General features: G+C 39.2%; 1 long non-coding RNA gene across 1 annotated transcript; it reads right to left on the reverse strand.

The window, feature by feature from the left end:
• Positions 1-237: 237 nt before the first annotated feature.
• LOC140501897 (uncharacterized) lies at positions 238-17,194 on the reverse strand. The gene is made up of 3 exons (XR_011966408.1): positions 17,024-17,194; positions 8,563-8,613; positions 238-599 (listed from the first exon to the last, which is right to left on the reverse strand). It is a non-coding gene; the product is annotated as an uncharacterized lncRNA (long non-coding RNA).
• Between the last annotated feature and the right edge of the window lie 4,952 nt (positions 17,195-22,146).

Below are 22,146 nucleotides of genomic sequence, written 5' to 3' on the forward strand. Positions count from 1 at the left end.
CAAATAGAGTCATGAAGAGTTGGATGTGGCTAAAATGACTGAATGACAAAAGCAGTTTTGATATTTGTTACCTAGGTAACCTTTCAGAAGTCACTTAACTCTTGTGGGCCTCCCTCAGTTTTTTCTTCATTTACACAAGGATAGGGTTGGACTAGAATATTGCCATGGTCTCTTCCTTCTCCAAATCCTATGAAACTTGTTCAAGGGAGTTTTGCAAGTCTTTAACTTAAGGCTCTTTGAATGATTTTTATTGAATTTGAAAATCTTAGCATGTGGGCATTCATTTCTGTGCCTTCTGGCTTGGTTTTTAAAGCTCATTTGTGCCACTGAGCCACCATGCCTCTTGAATACTGCTTAACTTAGAAGCTAGGTACAGTGACACGAACATATGATTCTGGCTACTGGGGAGGCAGAAGTTGGTGGATGACTGGAGTTCCACACTGCAGTAAGGCTAATGCTGACTGGATGTCCAGCACCAAAATGGTGATCCTCTGGGAAATGGGGTCCACAAGCTGGCTCAGATCAGAAACAGAACAGGTTAAAGCTTCCATGCTGATTTGCAATGGGATCCAGTCCGTATTGGCTGCCACACTTCCAACCTGGGGGATAATTGGAGGAGTTAGTCTCAAAGACACCAAAACACTAGTTATAGAAATAATGAATGTTCTTAAACATTTGCCAAATCCTGTTATATCATTTCTGTTTGTGTCTTAATGATGTATATAGTTGTTTCAAAGTGAGCAGTTCTGAAGTGGTGGCTAGATATAGTCATTCTCTATGCAGTGATTCGCTATAGTGAGAGCAACAGAGAGTGTGTCCACAATTCATGCTGTCACCATATCTTACAGAAGAGCCAAAGAATAGGGCCAAATACATTATTAAAGAAAAAATCCAACACTGCCTACGGATCAGAGTATTCACATATTCCTTCAGGAAGGTATGCCAAATAGAAGATATTAGAATATAGGAGATTATAACAAAACCAAATTCCAGAAGAGTTAAAAATACTTGTCAAATTCGTTTCTTCATTCTGAAAAAGAAGTTATGAGATCTGGGAAAAGATTTACGTGGCTTATGTGGTTATCAGGGTCCTTCAGTTTTTCCCATTTGTGGTTTGGGAACTAGAGAGGAAAGCTAATCTGAGTTCTGACAGAGTCATCCAAGCTATCATATGGAAACAGGAAATGAGCTGCCTATTGAAAACATAGAGAAGGAAAGGGAGATTAAGTAAAAAACAAATTAGCAAATTGTGGAGCTAATTTAGTCTTCATAAATGAAGATATTTCTTCACACAATGTGGCATCAACTTTGGAACATGCAGCTCAAAGTGGTGTTTAAGAATAATGATATGGCTTCCTTTGAAAAAAGAGTACAATAACTATATGTTACTAAGAACATTTACTCCTCTGGGAATAACAACACTGTACCAGATAAGGAGAGAGCTCTTATTTTTAGGGAATAAACTAATTACCTATCTAGGTGAAGGAGAGTTCTCTCCCTTTTTCCTCATATAGTAAAAGCTCCTTGTTTTTCTTGTCTCCTTTGTACCTCACAATGTTTTACCAGCCCCAGATTTTTCTCAGCAATTCCACCCTTGTAATGATGAAACAAATTAATAAATGTCCTTTCTGTGGAATAACGAGATTTCATAAGCCCTTGGAGGAAAGCCCTCCACAAAAGTATATAAAAGATGTCTTTTTTTCTCTCTTTAAACAGAATCAGAATGATTCTTCATTAAAGCTCTTCCATAGCAATCGTCTCTAGGTTGAAGAATGGGGTCATGCCCAGCCCTAGTTAATCTCTAAGTGATGCAACAGTGGTCTTGAAGGACTCTGGGTGTGTTTAGAAAATATGCAGCAAAACTATGAGAACATATAGACTTCCAGCTAGAGGTTAGCATTTTTATTCCTGTTCAGGGAGAGTGTGCTAGAAAGGATAAAGGTATTGTATACATTTTTTTTCCATCGCTAGGATTACTCTTTCCCAAGTTGGTGAGAATTTGTCCAAATATCTCTGTTTCTTTAAGAAAGAAACTGAGATTTGACCAAAAAAACAAAACAATACAAAAAACCCCAAACTAAACACATTGATTTATCTAATAATAGTGGGAACTAAAAATTCATTAGGCTTCTAGTTACTGAATTCTCCTGCTATCATGTATTGTCTAATTCAATTCATTCATTCATCCAGTGTTCAATACATACAGTATTTATCAAGCACCTACTATGTATAAGAAACTGTGCTACATTTTAAGGGGGATCCAGAAAGGTAGAGTCATAAAATAATGCCCCATCTTAATTAAAAGGACAAGATGCAGATAGCTCTTCATGGAGATAGGAACTGGGAGTTAATTAGCCAATTTTCTGATCCCATCCAGAAAACCCTGCAGAATGTTCCTAAACTCACTAAGGGCCAGATTCAACTTTTGAAATCTGTTTGTGGGAATCAAAGATGATGGCAGAGGCAGATGGTTGTGAAGAATGCTATGGTGTAACATTTTGTGGGTTATATTTTAACATGATGATTAGTGAGCCTTTCAAGCTTGTCTGGTCTCTGCCCTCCTCAAAATCCTTTATCCATCTATCATTCCTGTTTGTAATTTTATTCTTGAGATTTCTCTCCAAAGCTCTGGCTATAGAAACTTTATAGAAATAATGTAAATGAATATAGAGGTAGTATGGTACCAAGGAGTTGAACCCTGGATTTGGAGTCAAAGGACTCTAAATATGTGACTGTAGACAAGGTACTCAAACTTTCTGAGCCACGGTTTCCTCATATGTAAAATAGGTGAGTTGTATGATGGTTTCTGAGGTTCCTTCCAGCTTTAAATCTATAGGACTTTAAAGAAACTGTTTGTGTGTCTTCTGTCTAGCAGATGTAAGAACAGTAAATTAAATATCCTTTTATCAAAATTATATCCTCATATATCTCATATCATTTTAAAGTATTTCTTCAAAGAGTTCAAAGTATTTGTTTTGGCTTTTCCCACTATTTCTGAGAAAGAAGTAGGAAGAAGGTAGGAACAAGCATTGATTAAGCATCATGGAAGAGGCACTGAGCTGAATGCTGGGCGTATGGACAACGAAAAATCAGTCCAATTTACCCTTGAGGAATATTCTATTAGGGGAATGCTAGGCATAAATATAAATAAATACAAAATACATGTAATGTAAATGAAGAGTAATTTTGTCAGAACATTACCAACTGGAGAGATTGGGAAAGAACTTGTTTAGAAGGTGATATTTGAGCTGAGTTTTAAAGGAAGCTAGAGATAGTAAGAGAAGGAAGTGATGAGGCAGTGAATTACAACCGTGTGACAAAGCGCAGAGACAAGAGATGGGGTGTTATGTATAAGGAACAAAAATTAGCCTAGTTTACCTGGACTGTATCATCAACTCCATTTTCACAGACTAGGAAAATGAGGTACAATGAGAAAGTCAGAGGCAGAGATGAAGACAGTCTTCAGGCTTTTGAACTCTCAGTTCAGGTGCTCTACTCACTAGACCATGCTATTATACCACATATCTATCCATATTTATATTTCTGTCTATTCCTATATCCTTCTCTGAATGTGTATCTACATCTATATCTGATTCTACATCTAGACCTATCTATTTCTATATCTAGACCTATGTCCATATCCATGTCTATATATATCTCTACCTCTGTCTCTATCACATCCACATCTATTTCTATGTCTCTTTGTATCCATGTCTACATACCTATAGCCATATCCGTATCTATATCTCTGTGCATATGTAATTTTAAAACATCCAGTCTTCCCCATCAACAACAACTGTGGAGACAAAGAATGGGGAAAGACAGTGGCAGTTATACCTGAAGCATTTTTTTCTCTTCCCAAATCCGTACCACTGACACAAAGAAAAGAGATAAGTTTCAGTAGTAAAATGAGTTCCTCCTGTATCAAAACTCTTTGAACAAAGTGATGCTTTCAAGGGAAAGAATCTTTTTATCGTATGGTTTTCATCCACTGATGGGAAAAAAAATTAAACTAAGTTCAAAATGTTATCAGAGATGAAAATCTGACTGAATACCGATAAGGTAGGGAAATCACATTTCCCAGAGATGCCAGTGAAAATTCTTTGATCATAGGTTGAAGGTGTATTTTCACTGGGACATTGTTGACATGATCATATTTATATTGTTGGCATACCATTATTATATTCATTCTTTAAATGTAGATTATGCATGAATGTTATATCATCATATCTGTATTATATGTATGGCCCTTTTATATTCATTTGTTGATGTGGGAATGGATATTTCTGGTTCTGGGTGTAGCATCTAAGAAATTGGCCAGGTCAACTCTGCTTTCTTTCTTTTTTGTAAAACCTCTGTGAACCTTGCAGCATTTATTTGCTTTGGCACCCTTCAACTTTCTACAGTGCTTTATTCCTTATTAAGAAACCTGGCCCTTAATTAGCTTGCTGTCCATCACTGAAACTCGTTCCATTTGATAACTCCTTGGTGCTTCTGGAGCTGGTGGTGCAGTCTTGTGTGGGCTTCTACAGCACAAAAGCCAGATGGATTTTTTAAAACAGATAAATTTAGTCCTGAATAGGGAACTGTGCAAAACACACATACACACACACACACACATATACACTTTCATCAAAAAAAAAATGTTTCTCAGCACTGATAAAACCAGCGCGAAATCACAGTTTCTCAAATTAGGGAAAAGCAAACTTTGCTTTTTGTTTTGTTTAAAAAAAATTTTTTTTTGGTTTGGGCTCAAGAATTGAAAAGTTCTGTTCCTATTTAGAAATGATCACATTTGGCTATGATTGTGAACTGGCTGGCTCTGTAGGAGGCAGCAGCCTGTAGGCTCCAGATCTCTTCGGTGATAAATACCTCTGACCCTCAGTCTTCTCATGGGCAGTAAGTAGAGTAGTGGTGATGAACAAGATTGGAGGAGAGGGGGAGGAGGAGGATATGATATTTATCGGTTTTACCCTGATGCTCCTAAAGGAAAGGTATAGAGGTATTATAAAAACAAAAACAAGAGAATGCTAGGAGTTTTTTTTTAAGTTTATTTTTCATCACAAGTTAAAATTCACTATCTTATCTTGATCTTATCTTGGTGTACTTATATTTACCCAATGCAAAGATGGAAAACTTAAGCCCCATATAGATTTCTCTGTTTTATCACTATAAACTGTACCCCAAAACTTAGCTAGTCAACTGGCTACTGTATTTCATAAGAGGTTCTGGGCAAGAGAGTTTGGAAAGCTCAACTCATAAATCTATCTCCTATACTATGCAAGTAATTAAGAATATATGCCTTACTGATTGTGAATCAGAGGCTTAGACGAAAAACAGCTCTTTATTTATCTTCAGATGAACTCCCAAAATGTTTTCATTACCTTCAGAAGTAAGTTGGTTGGTGATGCTAATATTGGAAAAGTAATATTTTGAAAAATACTACCACTTTCAGGATTAATAATAGCTAACATTTATATGGCACTTTAAGGTTTGCAAAACACTTTATAAATATCTCATTTTATCTTTGAAACAATCCTGGCAGGTAGGTGCTATTATTATCCCCATTTTAGAGATGAGAAAACTGAGGCAAACAGCAGTTAAGTGACTTGCCCAGTGTCACACAACTCACAAGCGTTGAACTCAACCCTTTCTGACTCCAGATCCAGTGCTCTAACCTCTCTACCTCCTGGCTGCTTTAATAGAGTGTCCCTAGTTCACCCTCAACCAAGCAGAAGACCCCTGCTTAAGGTAGAGAGAATCTTTTACATGGTTAATCACTGGCTTTTGACTGAATGTCCAAGGGCATAGAAGGCCAGTGAAAGTACCTAAGTTCAAGAGTTGTCCTCTTAAGAGTCTGGTTAGTTCATTTTAGGAAGTTTCCTATTTGCTATGGTTCAGTCATGTCTGACTCTCCTATATAGACTATAGTGCACCAACACTGTCCATAGGGTTTTCTTGGCAAAGATATTGGAGTGATTTGCCATTTCCTTCTATAATGAGATCTGGATCTATCTTCCTAAACCAGAAAGCTATTTATTTGTAAGGACTACCTAAAACCTAAACTGATCTCCTACACATTTTCCTATAATAATGAAAAATTGTAATATTTGTAGTAAACGAAGATTTATAGTCAATGCCATAATCCACAAGAGCATGGTATCATAATACCCATTATCATTTCCTAAGTGGGATACCTACATTTTTCAAACTCTCAAGTGTTAGTAGTCTAACTATCAGTCAAGTAGCCCTCAATATTCTTGGTCCTGTTATAATAATGAGTTATCAAATCCTTGTAGCAAGTTGTTAGAGTTATAGCCTCCCTTGCTCAAAATAATAACACAAAGTTACTGGCCTTGGAATAGCCTAGAAAATTACATTAGGTATGGTAAGAACATTAAGGCTGAATATCTTATGGGGACTGAAATGGCAATGATGGGAAAGAAGGAGGGAAGGAGAAGAAAGAAAAGAGAGGAAAAGACAAAAATTGAGAAGAGAAAGATAGAAAAGGAACTCAGAAATAGGGGAGTGAAGCAAGATTACCAAAACTAGAAAAGAAGAAATGACTCTTCCTTATGTCTAAGCACCATCTTCATACCTCAAAGTATGTACCAACTGTATGATCACTTTCCTTTTGAACCAGTTGGGTTCTGATGACTATTACGCTCAAGCGATGAGGGCCCTATGAATAAACAATGGTCCTAGTCCCTTTGTCCTAATGCCAAAAATAACTGAACATGGTGTAATTACTCCCATTGCTAAGTTATCAAGGGTGAGCTAAGTGGTACAGTGGATAGAGTGCCAAAAGTGGAGTCAGAAAGACTCATTTTCCTGTGTTCAAATCTGGCCACAGATATATGTTAGTTGTGTAATCCTGGACAAGTCATTTAACTTTGTTTGCCTCAGTTTCCTCATCTATAAAATAAGCTGGAGAAGGAAGTGGCAAACCGCTCTAGTATATTTGCCAAGAAAGGCCCACATAGGGTCATGAAAAATCAGACATGACTGAACACTACTAAACAAAAGTTGTCAAGGACAGGTGACCAATCAACAAGTCAAGGTGTTGCGGTGGAGAGCGGTGGGAAGAAAGAGGACAGAGCAGTATAAAACATGATCTCTGCTCTCCACAAGTTCCTCTACAGTTGAGTTGGGAACATGTGGAAAATGAAATAAAAGATCAAAATAACAGTTCAAGACAATAATAGAAGAGATGATACAAGGCAATAAATGATTAATTTCTGCATAAGTAGGTGCAGGTGCGTGACACAGTGAATAGTGCACTGGCTCTAGAGTCAAGAGGATCTGAGTTCAAAACCAACCTCAGACACCATATTTACTAGCTGTATGACCCTGGGCAAGTGTAGTGTTAAGGGAATTTGAGGATCTTCCCTGCCCCTTAATAGGCCCATGTGAACTGCTTTGAGCTTTGAGCTGAACCCACAGCTTGAGTTACATGAAGCTGATGGTGGGAGGAGCTTTGCCCAACAGGTGGAGCAGGAAGGGTGCAGCTGAGAGAGAGAGCAGGTAGAGGAGAGCAGAACAGCTAGTAGGAGTGAGAGAGGGAGTGATTTTGCAGAAGGGAGCTTGTTTGTGGGGAGGCCTAATGGAGGGAAGGCTTAGGGATGGCTATGCTCCCTTCATTGATAATTGACTTTCTGGTATCTGAAAGAATATCTTGGTTTCATCTTTGAGGAAGAAAGTTTATATTTTGGGAATTTATCCTGGAATATGCATGCATATTCATAGTGGCTGCTGTGGGAATCACATTGGTGCTACAGTGAGTCACTTAAACCTGATTACCTTGTCCCCCCCAAAATTCTACTTGAGTGTCACAGGAGTTCAGAAGAAGGAAAGATAACTTCAGGAAAGACTTGATAGAGGAGATGAGACTTGAACTGAGTCTTTAAGAATGGGTAAGATTGAGATGAGGTATCTAAAAGGCTCAGTGAATAGGGCATTGGGCCTGGAGTCAGAAAGAACTGAGTTCAAATCTGTCTTCAGACACTTACTAGCTGTGTGACCTTGGGCAAGTCACTTAACCTGTGTTTGCTTTAATCCACTGGAGAAGGAAGTGGCAAACCACTCTAGTATCTTTGCAAAGAAAACCCCGTGGACAATATGGTCCATGAGGTCATAAAGTGTCAGACACAACTGAACAACATGGATTTGGATAGGCTGATATGGGATGGAGAAGAGGATCTGAGGTAGGTGAGGAGGCATAATTAAAATCAGGGAGAGAAGAAGGTACAAGGTATATTTGAGGGGCAGCAAGTAGACCATAAAATCATATAATATTAGCACTAGAAAGTACCTTAGAGTCTTTCTTAGGTGGAACAAGGGGGTCCATGAAGAGGAAGAATGAGAGATAAGGCAAACATTTGAATAGGTAGTCATGCAGTAACTCAGTCCCCTTGGTAGATGGTTTCTCAATACACTGCTTGAATTCCCTGCTGTTAGAACATTTTTAAAGGGTTACATTTCCAATTTGGTTGACTGAACATCCTGGGCTCACATTCTGTGCCTTTTTTTAAAATAGCAAGCAGTAGCACATTGAAATGGTACCTGGGTTTGGTCTCCATAGCAGCAATTCAGAAAAGCCTTCATAGCATCCAGCTGAAAGAGAAAGAACCATTGTTACCCCACCTATATTAGGAGATGGAGAGGAGATAATAATGAGTAAAATTATTGTCACCTCCTTTCACTGCCTGGTTTAGGAGGAGGGGCATCATTAGCACCAGCACATCCAGAAAGGAGATATCAGTGCAAAGAAGACTTAGGTACCAGCACCTAGGAAGACTGATGTAATCAGACCTGAGGCCGACCATAGCAGGACTAAAGGACTGTGAATCACAGACCTGCCTTGTTCACTCACTTCCGACTCCTGGCCCAAAAGCAGATAGCACTAGGGATGGGGCTTAGACAGATCCTGAAAACAGGGGACCAGGTTCTCCTCTTCCTAGGTTTTTAGTGCATGTGGCAGTGGTTTGGTGACTATAATGACTTGTAGCACGCTGAACATTAAATACTGTCTCTGAAGTGTTTTAGACACATTAAAATTTTCTCTGGCTTTAATGGGTAATCTGAATGACTCTTAAAACTTGAGATTCAATGTGGGTAATTCTTTTTTCCTCAAGGGAAGCAGTGGGGTACCAAAGAAACACAGGCCTAGGTTCAAATCCCATCTTTAATACTTACTACCTCTATGACCTTGGGCAAATGACTTAACAGTCCTGGGCTTTAGCTTTCTTCTCTGTAAAATGATATGACATATAAAAAGTTCAGATATATGGTTTCTGGGTAATTACTCATTTTATTAATCCTTGATAGCAAATAATTAACAAAAGGGGTCAGTAGCAATCTCGAATGCCAAACACCTCTCATGGGGCCCATTCAAGGCTTTTGTGCCCTTGGAAGAGTAGATGTTTCTGAGGGTAGATATCAACTCTTGATTGCTTAACAATTAATGAGAAGAATGAATATGATGAGAGTTGGGCTTATTCCAATGAGGGTCCAGGAGATGAGACTTTGATCACTTAATCTTGGAGAAAGAGATTTATTTCTTTATCCAGACTACCCTGTATTGGGCAGTCTAGACTACTCAGACTTGGCTAACTAAAACACAATTGATCAGATTTCACCTTAGGATAAATTCTTTGTGACGTTTTCTAGTTGTGTAGGGTCTCCCACAGGGGATCGAAAAGCATGTAACTCAGAAATTTGGGCAGTCTCATCAACCAAAATGCCCTTTCAGTTTTCTGAAAATCTCCTTGTCCTAATCCAATAATTGATTATGAATATAAGAGAAACAGTCATTTCTCTCAGTGAAGGGTTGGGCTAGATGGGCCCCAAGATTCCCTTCCAACTATAGGTCTCTGATCCTGTATGTCAATAGTATTTTGAGGATAGTCAGAATAGAGATAATGAATCAGCATAATTTCCAAATGGAAAGAGACCGAGATGGCCTGGGCCAAAATGAATATCTTTTGAAGAATTTACAGGATAGGGAAATTTAAAAATATGCGACAAATATGTGAAATTTGGAAGAAAACTTCCAGTTGTATGGCTAGAGCAGCCAGAAGACAGAAGTGGGAAGTTAGCAGGAGGCCAGCAGACATTTTGCACATAGTTCTTTTAGCAAAAGTTCTTCCTACAAACAGCATGGCAGCAACTGGCCTTGTATGGCCTTGTGCTCGTGCCCATTGCTACTTCTGCCTATGGCCTAACTTCACAGCCCCTCTGGTGGCCTTGAAGTGGTCAGGATAAGGTCAGGAAATCATTAATACCCATCTTCTTTTCATTATTATTCTATTGTATTATTATTGTCAGGACTATTATTTTATACTTTGTGACTGGCAAAAATGTGCTAAACACACACACTAAAGAAGCCAAAACCTCTGGTGAACAGTAAAAGAGAGGTCTTTGAATATATCATTTGGTGTCTTCAGCCTAAGGATTTTACTCCCTGAACACTTCCCTCTCAAGGCAGCAAAAATGCACTGAGCTCCTACTATGCACAAGGCATTGTGCTTGGAACTCAAACCAAAGAGTTCCTGCTGTCACATTGCTTATAGCCTAATGAGGGGATACAGCATATATACTGAACAGTAAAAAGAAGGCATTGTGGAGGGGAAAAACAAAGGGAGCATTTCATAGCAGAGTCTTCAAGAAATTTGAGTTTAAGCCTTAAAGGAAAATTAGAATCTGCAGAGGCTGAGATGAGGAGAAAGCTTATGGGAGAAACCTTATGCAAAGGCAGTGATGTGGAAGAGGGGATGCTGAGTTTGAGGAATACTTATTGGTCCTGTTTGGTTGGAATTCTGAATGCATAAAGTACAGTAATATAAAGTAACAATTGATTGAATGGAAGAGATAAAGGAGAGCAAATATTCAAGGAGGAGGTTCTTATTCAGAGTGACTGGGAGGATGGTAGTGTCACTGACAGATGTAGACACATTAGTCACATTTTTTTTAAATGTAGAAAAACAGAAGAAAGTACCCTTGTAATGGTAATTTAAATGGGAAGATCTTTCCCATTCATTAATAGGCCCATGTGACCTGCTTAAATCACATGGAAGCCTAGGTCACATGTGGCAGGAGGAGCTTGCTGAACAGGTGGAACAGGAAGGGTGGAGCAGAGCTGGGAGGAAGCCGAGGGTGGTTAGAGTGGAGGAGAGAGAACACAGGCAGGTACAGTTAGTCTTGTGTTTGTGGGAAGGCTCCCTGGAGGAGCAGGGTGTGGGGAGCTAAGCTAGGGAATGGCTTTGTCCCCTGCAGTGCTCATGTGTATTGACTTCTTGGCTACTATGATGGATCTGGCTTTCTGGTTTTGGGATTTGGCTTTCTGGTGTCTGAATAAATGTTTTTCTTCTGCCTTCTATATAGAGAGTTTGTTATACTTTGTGATTCAGAACTATGTCGGTATATTCATAGATGCCTTTGGCACTGTGAATATTGCCTTGGTGATATAATCCTTCAGAATAAAGTAGAAAATGGAATAAAACAGACAATTTTGACCATATCAAATTGAAAAGATTTTGTTGAAATAAAATTGATACCACTAGAGTAAGAAGAGAAACTGATTTGGAAAAATCTTTGTTTCTAATATCACAGATAAAAGATTACTATCTAAAATATATAAGAAATATGCACAAATATAAGAGATTTAACAGCTCTTCCCTAATAAGTAAGTAGGCAAGAAATATAAGGAACCTCAAATCCTCAAGAGACATGTGAAATGTATTCCAAATGTCTAATAAAGGCAGGTAATAAGCATTTATGTAGCAACTACTCTGTGTCAGACACTGTGTTAAGCACTTTACAAATATTATTTCGTTTGATCCTCACAACAGCCCTGTGAGGTAGATGTGGTTTTCTCCATTTTACAGACAAGGAAACTGAGGCAAACAGAGATCAGGCGATTTGCCCAGGGTCACACAGTTAATAAGTGTTTGAGGTCAGATTTGCACTCAGCTCTTCCTGACTTCAGACCCAGAACTCTATCCATTGTTCCACCTAGTTCCCTCACCATCTGAGAAGAAATACAAAGGAAATTCAAATTAAAACCACCCTGAAGTTTCTTTTCATTCCCATCAAAATGGAAAAAAATGATAATAGATGGAAACAGTCAATTCTGGTGGGGCTTCAGAGAAACAGATTCACTGATTCTAGCAAACATTTTGTGGAAAAAAATTACTGAATTGCTTTGACTCTTCGATCTAGTTATTCTGCTGACTCTGTAAAGGAGGTCATTTAGGGAAGCAATAATCCTATAAAATACCAAAGTATTTATAACAGCAATTCTTACAGTTAGAACAAACTGCAAACAAATTGACCTCAATTTTCTCAACAAAGTGGGAGGCCAGGTCATCTGCCAGTATAGTGGGGCTTGGGGGAGATAGAGAGAACTTGAGAGATGCAAAGGTTTAAACAGTCACTCTGGGGTGAGGGAGATAAAGGACCAATCAAGGAGTTAAAGAATTGGTATGCAGCAATGAGGACCTTGTTGGGATTAAATAATAGGAATTAGATTGTAAACTCCTTGAAAGCAAGACTGTCTCTTTTTAAATCCCCAGTACTTAGCACAATGTCTGGTACACAGTAGGTGTTTAATAACTGTTTATTGATTGAATGATTGATTGATTAGAGTGGATCCTGTAAGTACCATTGTACATCTTTTTTCAAAACATTCAACATCAACCAAGTAGAATCAGGAAGGAAGATAGTAGGGATGACATGATGTCAGGGTAGATAGGTGACAAGAAGATAGGATGGTTCCAGGGGAACCATCTAGGGTTAAATGAGTAAACTATAGGGTCAAGACTGTGAAGAGAGAAAAATAAGTCCTGAGCAGGGGTCTTGGTGAGCACAAAAAATAGGGTTGAGAGGAACAAGGCAGAGGGAGGGAGAAGGATAGGAGATTATGATCTTTTAAGACCATGGTGAGATAAAAGATATCTTTCTAGGTGGTTTAAGTGGAGGGGAGATACAGATCATAAGATTTGAAGAACCTGATGAAGTAGAAGGTCAGGCTATAAATACTGAGTAAAAACACATAAAGATTGAGAGTAGGAGTAGAGAGGAAGACCAGATGAATCTCTCATAAAAAAGTCATGAAGAAAGTTACATACATTTTTTTCATACCTGGCCAATGTGGGAATTTGTTTCTGCTGAACTAGACAAGTACCTATTGAATGTTCCTTCATCATCATCATCATCATCATCTTCTTCTTCTTCTTCTTCCTTTTTTCCTTCCTTCTTTCTTTCTCTTTCTCTTTCTTTCCTTTCTTTTTTCACCTCTTTTCTTTCTTTTTGAAGGGGTAGAGTTGTCATGAGGATTATATGAGATAATAGTTGTAAAGTTCAGCACAGTGCATAGTACATAATAAGTGCTATATAAATGCTTGATACTTGTGTTGCTAATAAAAAAGTAATTTTTAGAAGGAGGAAAAGAGTAAGGAAGAAAACCAGCAAATATTTATTAATCTATATAGTAGTCACCATGATATGCACTTTACAAATATTATCTCTCTTGAACCTAGCAACAACCCTGGAAGGTAGGTGCTATTATCCCCATTTTACATTTGAGGAAACAGGTTTAGTGACTTGTCCAGGGTCATAAAACTAGAAAAGGTCTGGGGCTTTAAAATAAGGTCTTCCTGACTCCAGGCCCAGTGATCTATCCATTAGGGCATCTAAGCTATATAGTTACTTAGAGCAAAATAGATAGGGTATTAGGGATAGATTATGACAAAATAAATAGGGATAGGGTGATGCAGATGGATGGAGTGAAGATTAGAGGAGAAGTTACAGAGTGACAGAGGCAGAGAAAATACCCTAAAGGGTCTGTGTGGAACAGGAAACAGGCCACCTCCTCCTCTTGGCCCCTGTGCCAGAGAGTGTGGGAGAAGAAATAATCTTCCCTGTTGCCAGGGACAGCGGGCGCAGTGTCTTCTGGAGAGAGTTAAGGATCCCCCAGAAGCATCAGAAGATGGAAAGAATGAGAAATAAAGAGATGCTGGATGAAGGGAAGTTTGTTAATAATGGTAATGCAGAAGTTTTCCAGGACTCAGTGGGATGGGCAGGCAAGGGCAGACATGGATTATGGAGGGGCAGGGTTATGGTAGCTCATTGATAGCAAAGACTGATTTTTAAATTTTTTTTGTTTTTGCACTAGAATGATGTCTAACACAAAATAACTACTTGACAAATTCTTATTGATTGATCGATGAGAATTCAGGGAGAGACAGTCAGGATTCAAAGGGGTTTTGCCTCAACCGATGGTGACTATGAATCACAGGAATGAGGTACTAGACAACATAGCATGGTGGATAAAAAAATAGGTCCTGGAATAAGGAAGGTCTGAGATCAAGCCCTAGCCCTGATGCTGTGTGAATGTGGGATTCCGGGCTTAGTACCCAGGGCAATTTAGCAAGATAAGACTTTCAGCTGAAGAGGAGCTGCTGATTTGCACCGGCAGAAGGTCCTTCATAGTAGTTCTCTATACCAATAAAACCATTGGTTTGACAAAAAAAAAAAAAAAGCAAGAAGTAAAGAAGTGGAAATACCTGGATAGGGAAAGAGCCAGTTAATTGCGGTCCCCACCCTCCAGAGTCCTATGATAACTTAGCATTTCATGTCTATGGTGATTGGGGGGTTGGGTAGAATATTCTGTTCCATAGCTTGACACAGCTAACTCTAGAAATCTTGGGGTATCAATGGCAAGGAGTTTGGGATAGCCAACTGGGTCAATAAATATCTGGTGATTGGTTCAGGTTGTCATCAGAGGCCATCATGCTTTACAAAAGCCTAAGTATGTACTGAGAAAATCAAAGACAATATAGGATTTATCATAGAAGCAAGAGAAAATTATTTCACATTTTTTAAAGTGATCTGAGGAAAAAGTGAGTTAGGAGAGAGGAAAAAAGGATTAATTAATCAGTAAGCATTTATTAAGCCCTAACTGTGTGCCAGGTATGGTGGTAGGTGCTAGGGATACAGTGCTACTCTATCAAGGAAGACTAGTGCAGGTAAAAATATGCAAAAAATCAGTACAAGAGAAATGTATTTGAAGGCTGTAGGCGAGAAAGCTCTAATGGGCGGGGGTATCGGGAACGGCTCCATTTAGAAGGTGGACAAAATGTTAAACAATGGACATTTCCTAACTCCCATTTGAACAGAATGCTGACCAGCAAGGCCAGCGCTGACATGCATTTACCCGAGGCTCTGTCTTTCTTCCTTTGCCTCCTTAAATTAGCAACAAGTGTTATCAAAGCAAGAAACTGGGATGAAGTCCAGTGGAACTGGCTCATTACCCTTTAAATTGATGGAGGAGAGGATGTAACAAAGGGTCAGAAGTGGATAGGGCAGGCACAGGAAACCTTCATGGTGTCATTTCTGTCCCAATGCAGGATGCAGGAAGGAGAGAGGTCAAAGGGCCAGGAAGTCTAGCACAACAATCGAATACTTCATCGGGACCAATTGGTTTTTAATTGTTTCATTCTTTGTGGCAAATGCTGCAGGATCGCTTAAGCTCTGATTGTCTATTGTGTTTTTATGGAGGGGGAGGGAGGCCTATCCTTAGTTTTTCAAGGTCAGCAAATAAAGTTCAGCACATACCAGGTTACACAGGGCTGGGGACTGAGAAAGTGGTCAGAGCTTTTTCCAACAAAAGATTTAAAAATGACCACAGCTCTGGCAGATTCTTTGCGTGACCATGACTCCCCAGCCACCTGTCCCTTTAAGACTTTGAGAGCCAGGTTATCATTTGGTATCTCTGGCACAGGCTCAAGCCATGCCCTGGAGTTCCTGGGAATCCGACTCTATCCCATTCACTGGTAGGAATTATAACAGTGTTTATGTGGCATTGAGGTTTACATAGTACTCTCACACGTCTCATTTGATTCTCACCACAGAATTGGTGTTATTATCCCCATTTTAGAGATAAGAAACTAAACCTCTGAAAAGTTAAGTGATTTGACTAAGATTATAAGGTTTAGCAGGTTCAGGAAACCAGAGCTAGTGGGGATTTATGGCTTCTAACTAGTCTAGCACTTCTGTCACTGCACTAAACTCTAAGGGGTGTAGGAAGCATTCAGGAAGGACTGCTACCTCTGGCAGGAGGGCTTGCAGAGCCCCTTCAGAGCTATTCATCACCCTTTGCTGGCCTCGTCTCCCCTATGGCTCCAAGAAGCTGTAGCATGTGCAGTGACCATACCCTGGTAAAACTATCTAGGCAAATAAATGAACTGGCTGAGGGTAACTGACAGGCCTTAGACCCATTAGTGAGTTAGAGGGGTGTCTACCCCAAGCATGTAAAGATTGCCCCTGGTCGAATGGGTGGATGAAAACAAGCCTTAGATCTTAGACAAAGAAGACACTAAAGTCATTCATTGTATCCTGGGCCATCGCAGTCGTCCTGACTTTTGTTGTGCCACTGGACTTCAGTGACTCTGGAAGGGAGTGAGGCTGATGACTTTGCCCAACTCTCCCTCACTTAAATCCACTTGTACTCAAGGCAAGATATCATCCCATAGTGTCATTGGTATTCTTTGAAAACAAAGGACAAAGAACAACACACCATAGGTACCACCTTCCTACCCAGTGGGACTTGTAGCATGATTACATATAGTTTCTCCCCTTCCCCTAGAAGTATGTAAATAATGGCAATCGGTGGGCTCCTTTCATAGCCCAAATACTCAATTTGGTAGCTTTGACTATTTCTAAAATTCCAGGCATCAAACAGTAGAAACTGCAGGGTTCTGGTTCTTCTGGATATTTCCATAGGCTGGTTTCACTTCTCCAGGTTCAAATTCCTGATCTATCATTCAATCAACAAATACTTATTAAATATCTAATAAGTGCCAGGAACTGTGCTAAGTATTGAAGATACAAAGACAAAAAAAATCAAATAGACCATGTTTTCAAGGAACTCATGTTCAGACAACACAGACATGCAATAAATACGAGATAACTGTCATGGAAGAAACAGGTGGGATCAGTAAGTTCTGTATAAAGCAGTACTTACGCTGAGTGTTGAAGGGAACTGGGAATTCTAAGAGTCTAAGATCATCAGGCTGTTGCTTGGCATTTTCCACCTTTCTCCTTAGTCCCCAAAGGTTCCAGGCTCCCAGTTCTTCTAGCAAGCTCCATAGAATAAACCCCTATGGAGTTCTCTAGTGGCAACTATCCTGTTACAGGATACTTATAAGCAACAGCACAGAATGTCCTATGAGAATTAATGAATCATGAAAACATGTTCTTTAAAAAAAAAAAGCTTTCACACTTTCCTGAGTAAAATACACAAAATCTCACATGGTTATATGTTTGTTTGGGGAAAAAAGCACAAATGATACCACAAGGTGCTGCCCAGACTCAACTTTCAGAATTCCCCTGCTTCCTGAGGGAGGGACCATTGCATATTTTAAAATCCTGTATCTCCCTCCAGCATCTAGCACAGAGCTCTATTTGTAGTCCCCACCCTTAGCACAATACCTAGAACACAGTAAGTGCTTAATAAACACTGGTTATTTTGATTTGACTTTAATTTATGCTGAATTTCCTCTCAATTCCTTTTCTTCCAGGGTGTTGGAGCAGACCACAGATCCCCAAACACTTCCTTAGCTCAGCGAATTCTAGTCACCCCAGCTGCCCTCCTCCCCACCCCTTCCTCGTAATATTCAAACTCAGATATTTAAGAGGATCTTCCAAAATCCCCAAGTCCATTTCCAAGTTCCCCCCTAATTAATTGAGATACCATGTATATTGAGTCCCAGAAACAGCCCTGGCTATTACACTCAATAAAGGCAAATAGGCAAAATTGGCTTTCAAGTACCCCCTGGATTACATTTCTATGGGCTGCTAGGTGGTGCTGTGGATAGAGTGTCAGGCCTGGATTCAGGAAGATTCATCTAGCCTCAGAAACTTACTATCTGTGTAACCTAGAGCAAGTCACTTCACACTGTTTGCCTCAGTTTTCTCAAGTGTAAAATGAGCTGGAGAAGAAAATGACAGGTCATTCCAGTGTCTTTGCCAAGAAGTCTCCAAATGGGGTCATGGAGAGTTGGAAACTACTGAACACATTTCTATACTGAATTCAGGCACCAATACTGGCCTATAATTTAAATGGTGTCTTGTTTTCTTAATGTCAAGCTATATCTATCTGAAGTGCTATTCTAATAGAGTATAAAAACAAGATTGTTCAAAGCAATTAATAGTGTAGGGTCAAGGTCTGGCTTTGCCCCTCACCTTTAGGTAATCTTGGGCAATTTGTTTTACTGCTCTGAGTTTCCTTGTTCTTTTCTGTAAAATGGGAGGTTTTGACTAGATTATCTCTAAAATCCCTTTCACCTCTAAATCTTCTCATCACTAGGGTTTCTTCTAGTCCTACCAGTGTGCAATTTCACAATCTGATACTATTTGAAGAGTTCTTCTCTTGGTCTAACCACTCAATTTACAATCAGTAAATTCATCTTTCTTTATATCATAGTGAATGTCTTCCTTTTAGGATTCTCCTTACCATCACACAATCATAGACTTGGAGCTGAAAACAAAACTTAGAGATCATCGAGTCTAGCCCCTACATTTTCCAGATGAGAGTGATGTTAAGAGATTCATACATCTAGCATTTGCACACAAGTCACTGATTTCAAATCTTGTGCTCATTCCACTCAGTCTTCTTATCTCAGGATTCTCTGCATTCAGAACTATTCCTGATTACGGTAACATATTACTACAACCAAGCAACTGATGGCTCTCAGGTAAGGAGAGAAAGAGAGGCTAATCTCAGAAAGCTGGTGCTCAGGAGAGTGCGAAAGTGGAAGAATTGGGAGGTATGCTTCTATTATACACACTTCCAGCCACACAGCCTTGGAAGACTTGATTGGACTTCAGTTTTTGGGTGATTCTATAAATAAAGAACTTCTAAATGTAAAACCCTTAAAACAGTAATCCATCCCTCCTCCCACACACATAGCTAGGTAGGAACAAAGGAGATAGAAGGGAAAATTGGCCTCATTGGGTCTGTAACATGTTACATCAAACAAAAAAACTCAAAACCATGTCAATAAAAACCACCATCTCCCCAGTACAAATCATTGCCCAATGCTAAACTATTTTGAATGACTGTTTTTCAATATTTTTTTCTTAAATTTTAAACTGCAGTCCTTGCTATACATTCAAACTGATTTTAGGTAGAGGGAATATATACAGGTCAAGAAAAGAGAAGGGATATGTTATAGCAGCAAAAGAAATTCTTAAAATTTTAGTTTCAAAATGGTGGGCTGTTTCCAAAGCTAACCAAGTGTTCTTACAAATTGGTTCATGCATTATCTGAACCAGTTATTTTTGGCATTAGGTACGTACCAGAGACTCTACTGGAAATGGCCGCATTCACTTTGCATGTAAACACAAGTCTAAACCAACTAAATGTGGATCAAATCTGCAGTTCTCATATTGGCAGCCTTTCCAGAATGCTTTCTTCATTAGTTACAAATGGATTTATTGTCTTATGAGATGCTTCTAAAGCATCATAATTTCCAAGCAACTCCCAAATATTGAATGACATTTTCATGGTAATACAAAGACAGCTCAATCAATATTTATGAAAATTTCCAGAAAATTCCATTTCCTGATCAAGAAAAGTATAAAGGAAATGATTCTTAACTACTGAACACATTGCCCCAATTATTAGAGATTAACTTAGAGTAGCTTCAAAGTATCTACATATATCAAGGATAAGAGTTATTTTATTCCCTTGGCACCAAAGATCACAGAATTTAAATTTGGAAGGGACCCTAGACATCATTCACTCTAAAGGCTTCATCTCATGGATGAAGAGGCCCAGAGAATGAAAGTGGCTTGTATTGTTGAAAGTTGGTTTGGCAGTGGGACCAAACAGCACACTGGCAGAAAGCTCACTCATCCAAACGCCCATTCCATCGTAAAGCTGATGGAAGGAATCATTCAAGCAGGGCAGCCCATCGCAAGACCTCAAATACTATAACTGAAGTCAAGGAACTCAGTTCATGATCTGTATTATAAACTAACTCCAATTCTGATAATGAAGCACAAACAGGCACCTTCTTTGCCATAACTTCTCTCGGGTGACATTTGGCACAAGGCTTGGAATTGTCTGAGAACTTTGCCAAGCTGGCTCACTTATTGAAGTACTCGTAATAGCTCACATTTCTATGGTGTTTATGGCTTTACAAAATGGTTTCTCCACAACTGCCCTATGAGATGGGTGAGGTAAGTTTTGTTACCCCCATTTTCCAGAGAACATAACTGAATCTCAAACAGGTGAGGTAGTCTGTTCATGGTCACAGAGCTTTTTAGTATCACAGCTGACATTCAGGTAAATCTTTTGGCTCCAAGTCCAGTGCATCCTTAACAAGATCTCAAACAAACAAACAAAAAAGAATCTCATACCCATGAGAACTCTGAGAATAGTAGTATTATCACAAGGTTCCTCCATGAGCCAATGAAATTTCTGATAGAGTCAGCAACCCAGGGATAGAGAAAGTGTTTATGGCTAATGCTGTTTAAATCTAAGTGTATTTATGTAAGTTGGATAAGCACATAGTTGGCATTCAATAAATATTTGATTGATTGATAAGACATGAAATCTGAGAAACAATATTCCCTACACTCTAGCCATCTTGACCAGGGCCTTATCAGCAGCTTTGCTGCCTAGATCAGAAACCTTACCCTGAAGGTTTTAACCCTTTCATCTCCAGAACTTCGACTCAGAGGGTCCTATTTGATGACTGCCTCACAGGTGGCTTCCTGCCTCGGGCAGGGCTCAATTATGATTAAGACTTAGCCTTGCCATCCCACCTCTCCCTGCCTGGATGTTTTCTGATTCTGAAATCAACTCTGCTATTTTTTTCCTGGATAGTATGTGATGAAATAATAATCACAATAATGGCTAACGTTTATATAGAATTTGCTATGTGCCAGCTACAGTGTTAAGTGCTTTACAATTATAATCTCATCTGATCTCACCGCAACCCTGAAAGGTATTAGTATCCTCATTTTATAGATGTGGAAACTAAGGCAAACAGAAAATAAGTGACTTGCCGAGGGTCACACAACCGGTAGGTATCTGAAGCTGGATTTAAACTCAGGATTTCCTGACTTCAGACTAGACATCCACTACACCACTTGGCTGTCTTTATGGTCTCACTGTGACTTTGCAGACCAAAATGTACATTCATCTGGATGTATTCTCCCTCTCCTAGAATGTAAGCTCCTTGGAAACAGGGTCTGATGTTGCATTTATAGCTGTGTTCCCAGTACTTGGCATAATATTTTGTAGATTGTAAGCACTTACTAGATTACTTTCACTCACTCATTCATTCATTCAGTAATGTGAACTGAGATTTAAAAACCCAGATGGTGTGGAGAAAATCACGAGATTAACAAAGATCAAAGGGGAAAATGGACTAAGGAGAAGAGACATGTGGTGTAAAGGCAAGACAGGCCAAGTAAATTCCTGAGCTGTGGAAGAAAATGTCCCATCTTTATTTTCCAGAATATGTAGACTGCTAGAATCTCTTTGGTCAGTGCTTTTGCTTCTTGGTATTTTAGAGAACCTGTAATGGTACTTCTCATAGGCATTCATGATACTTCATGATAGATACTATACCATTTTACATTAGCAGCTCTGCTTGGCTTCACTCCCTGGAACCATATGCCCTCCTCCCCAATTGCCAGAATAAGGTGATCATCTGAATCTCATCACCAAGAAGAATGACTCAGGTAGGAATGGATACCCTATATCCTCTCGACTCACCCTCAGTTGCCTCTCCCCTCTGATTGGATGACTGGAATATGGAGTACTAAATGCCCCCCACCAGGTACCTTCTGTTCAACTTCACTCTCTTTACAGCTTGTTTTTGTATGTTATATTCCCCCAATAAGACTGTAAGCTCCTTGAAGGCAGGGATTGCTTTTTTTTCCCTTTTTTGTATCCCCAGATCTTGCCATAGTTCCTGGCACATGCTAGGTGCTTAATAAATGTTTATTGAATTTAAATGTGAAATTATATTCAACTTATTCTTTCTTGAAAGAATAAGGCCCAAATTTGAGCTTTGTGAGTGGGAAGACAGTGTTGGAACCATTTACAGGTAATTTTTTTCCTGGATCCTA

This window comes from Notamacropus eugenii, chromosome 4 (assembly GCF_028372415.1).
Source record: "Notamacropus eugenii isolate mMacEug1 chromosome 4, mMacEug1.pri_v2, whole genome shotgun sequence".
Classification (NCBI taxonomy): Eukaryota; Metazoa; Chordata; class Mammalia; order Diprotodontia; family Macropodidae; genus Notamacropus; species Notamacropus eugenii.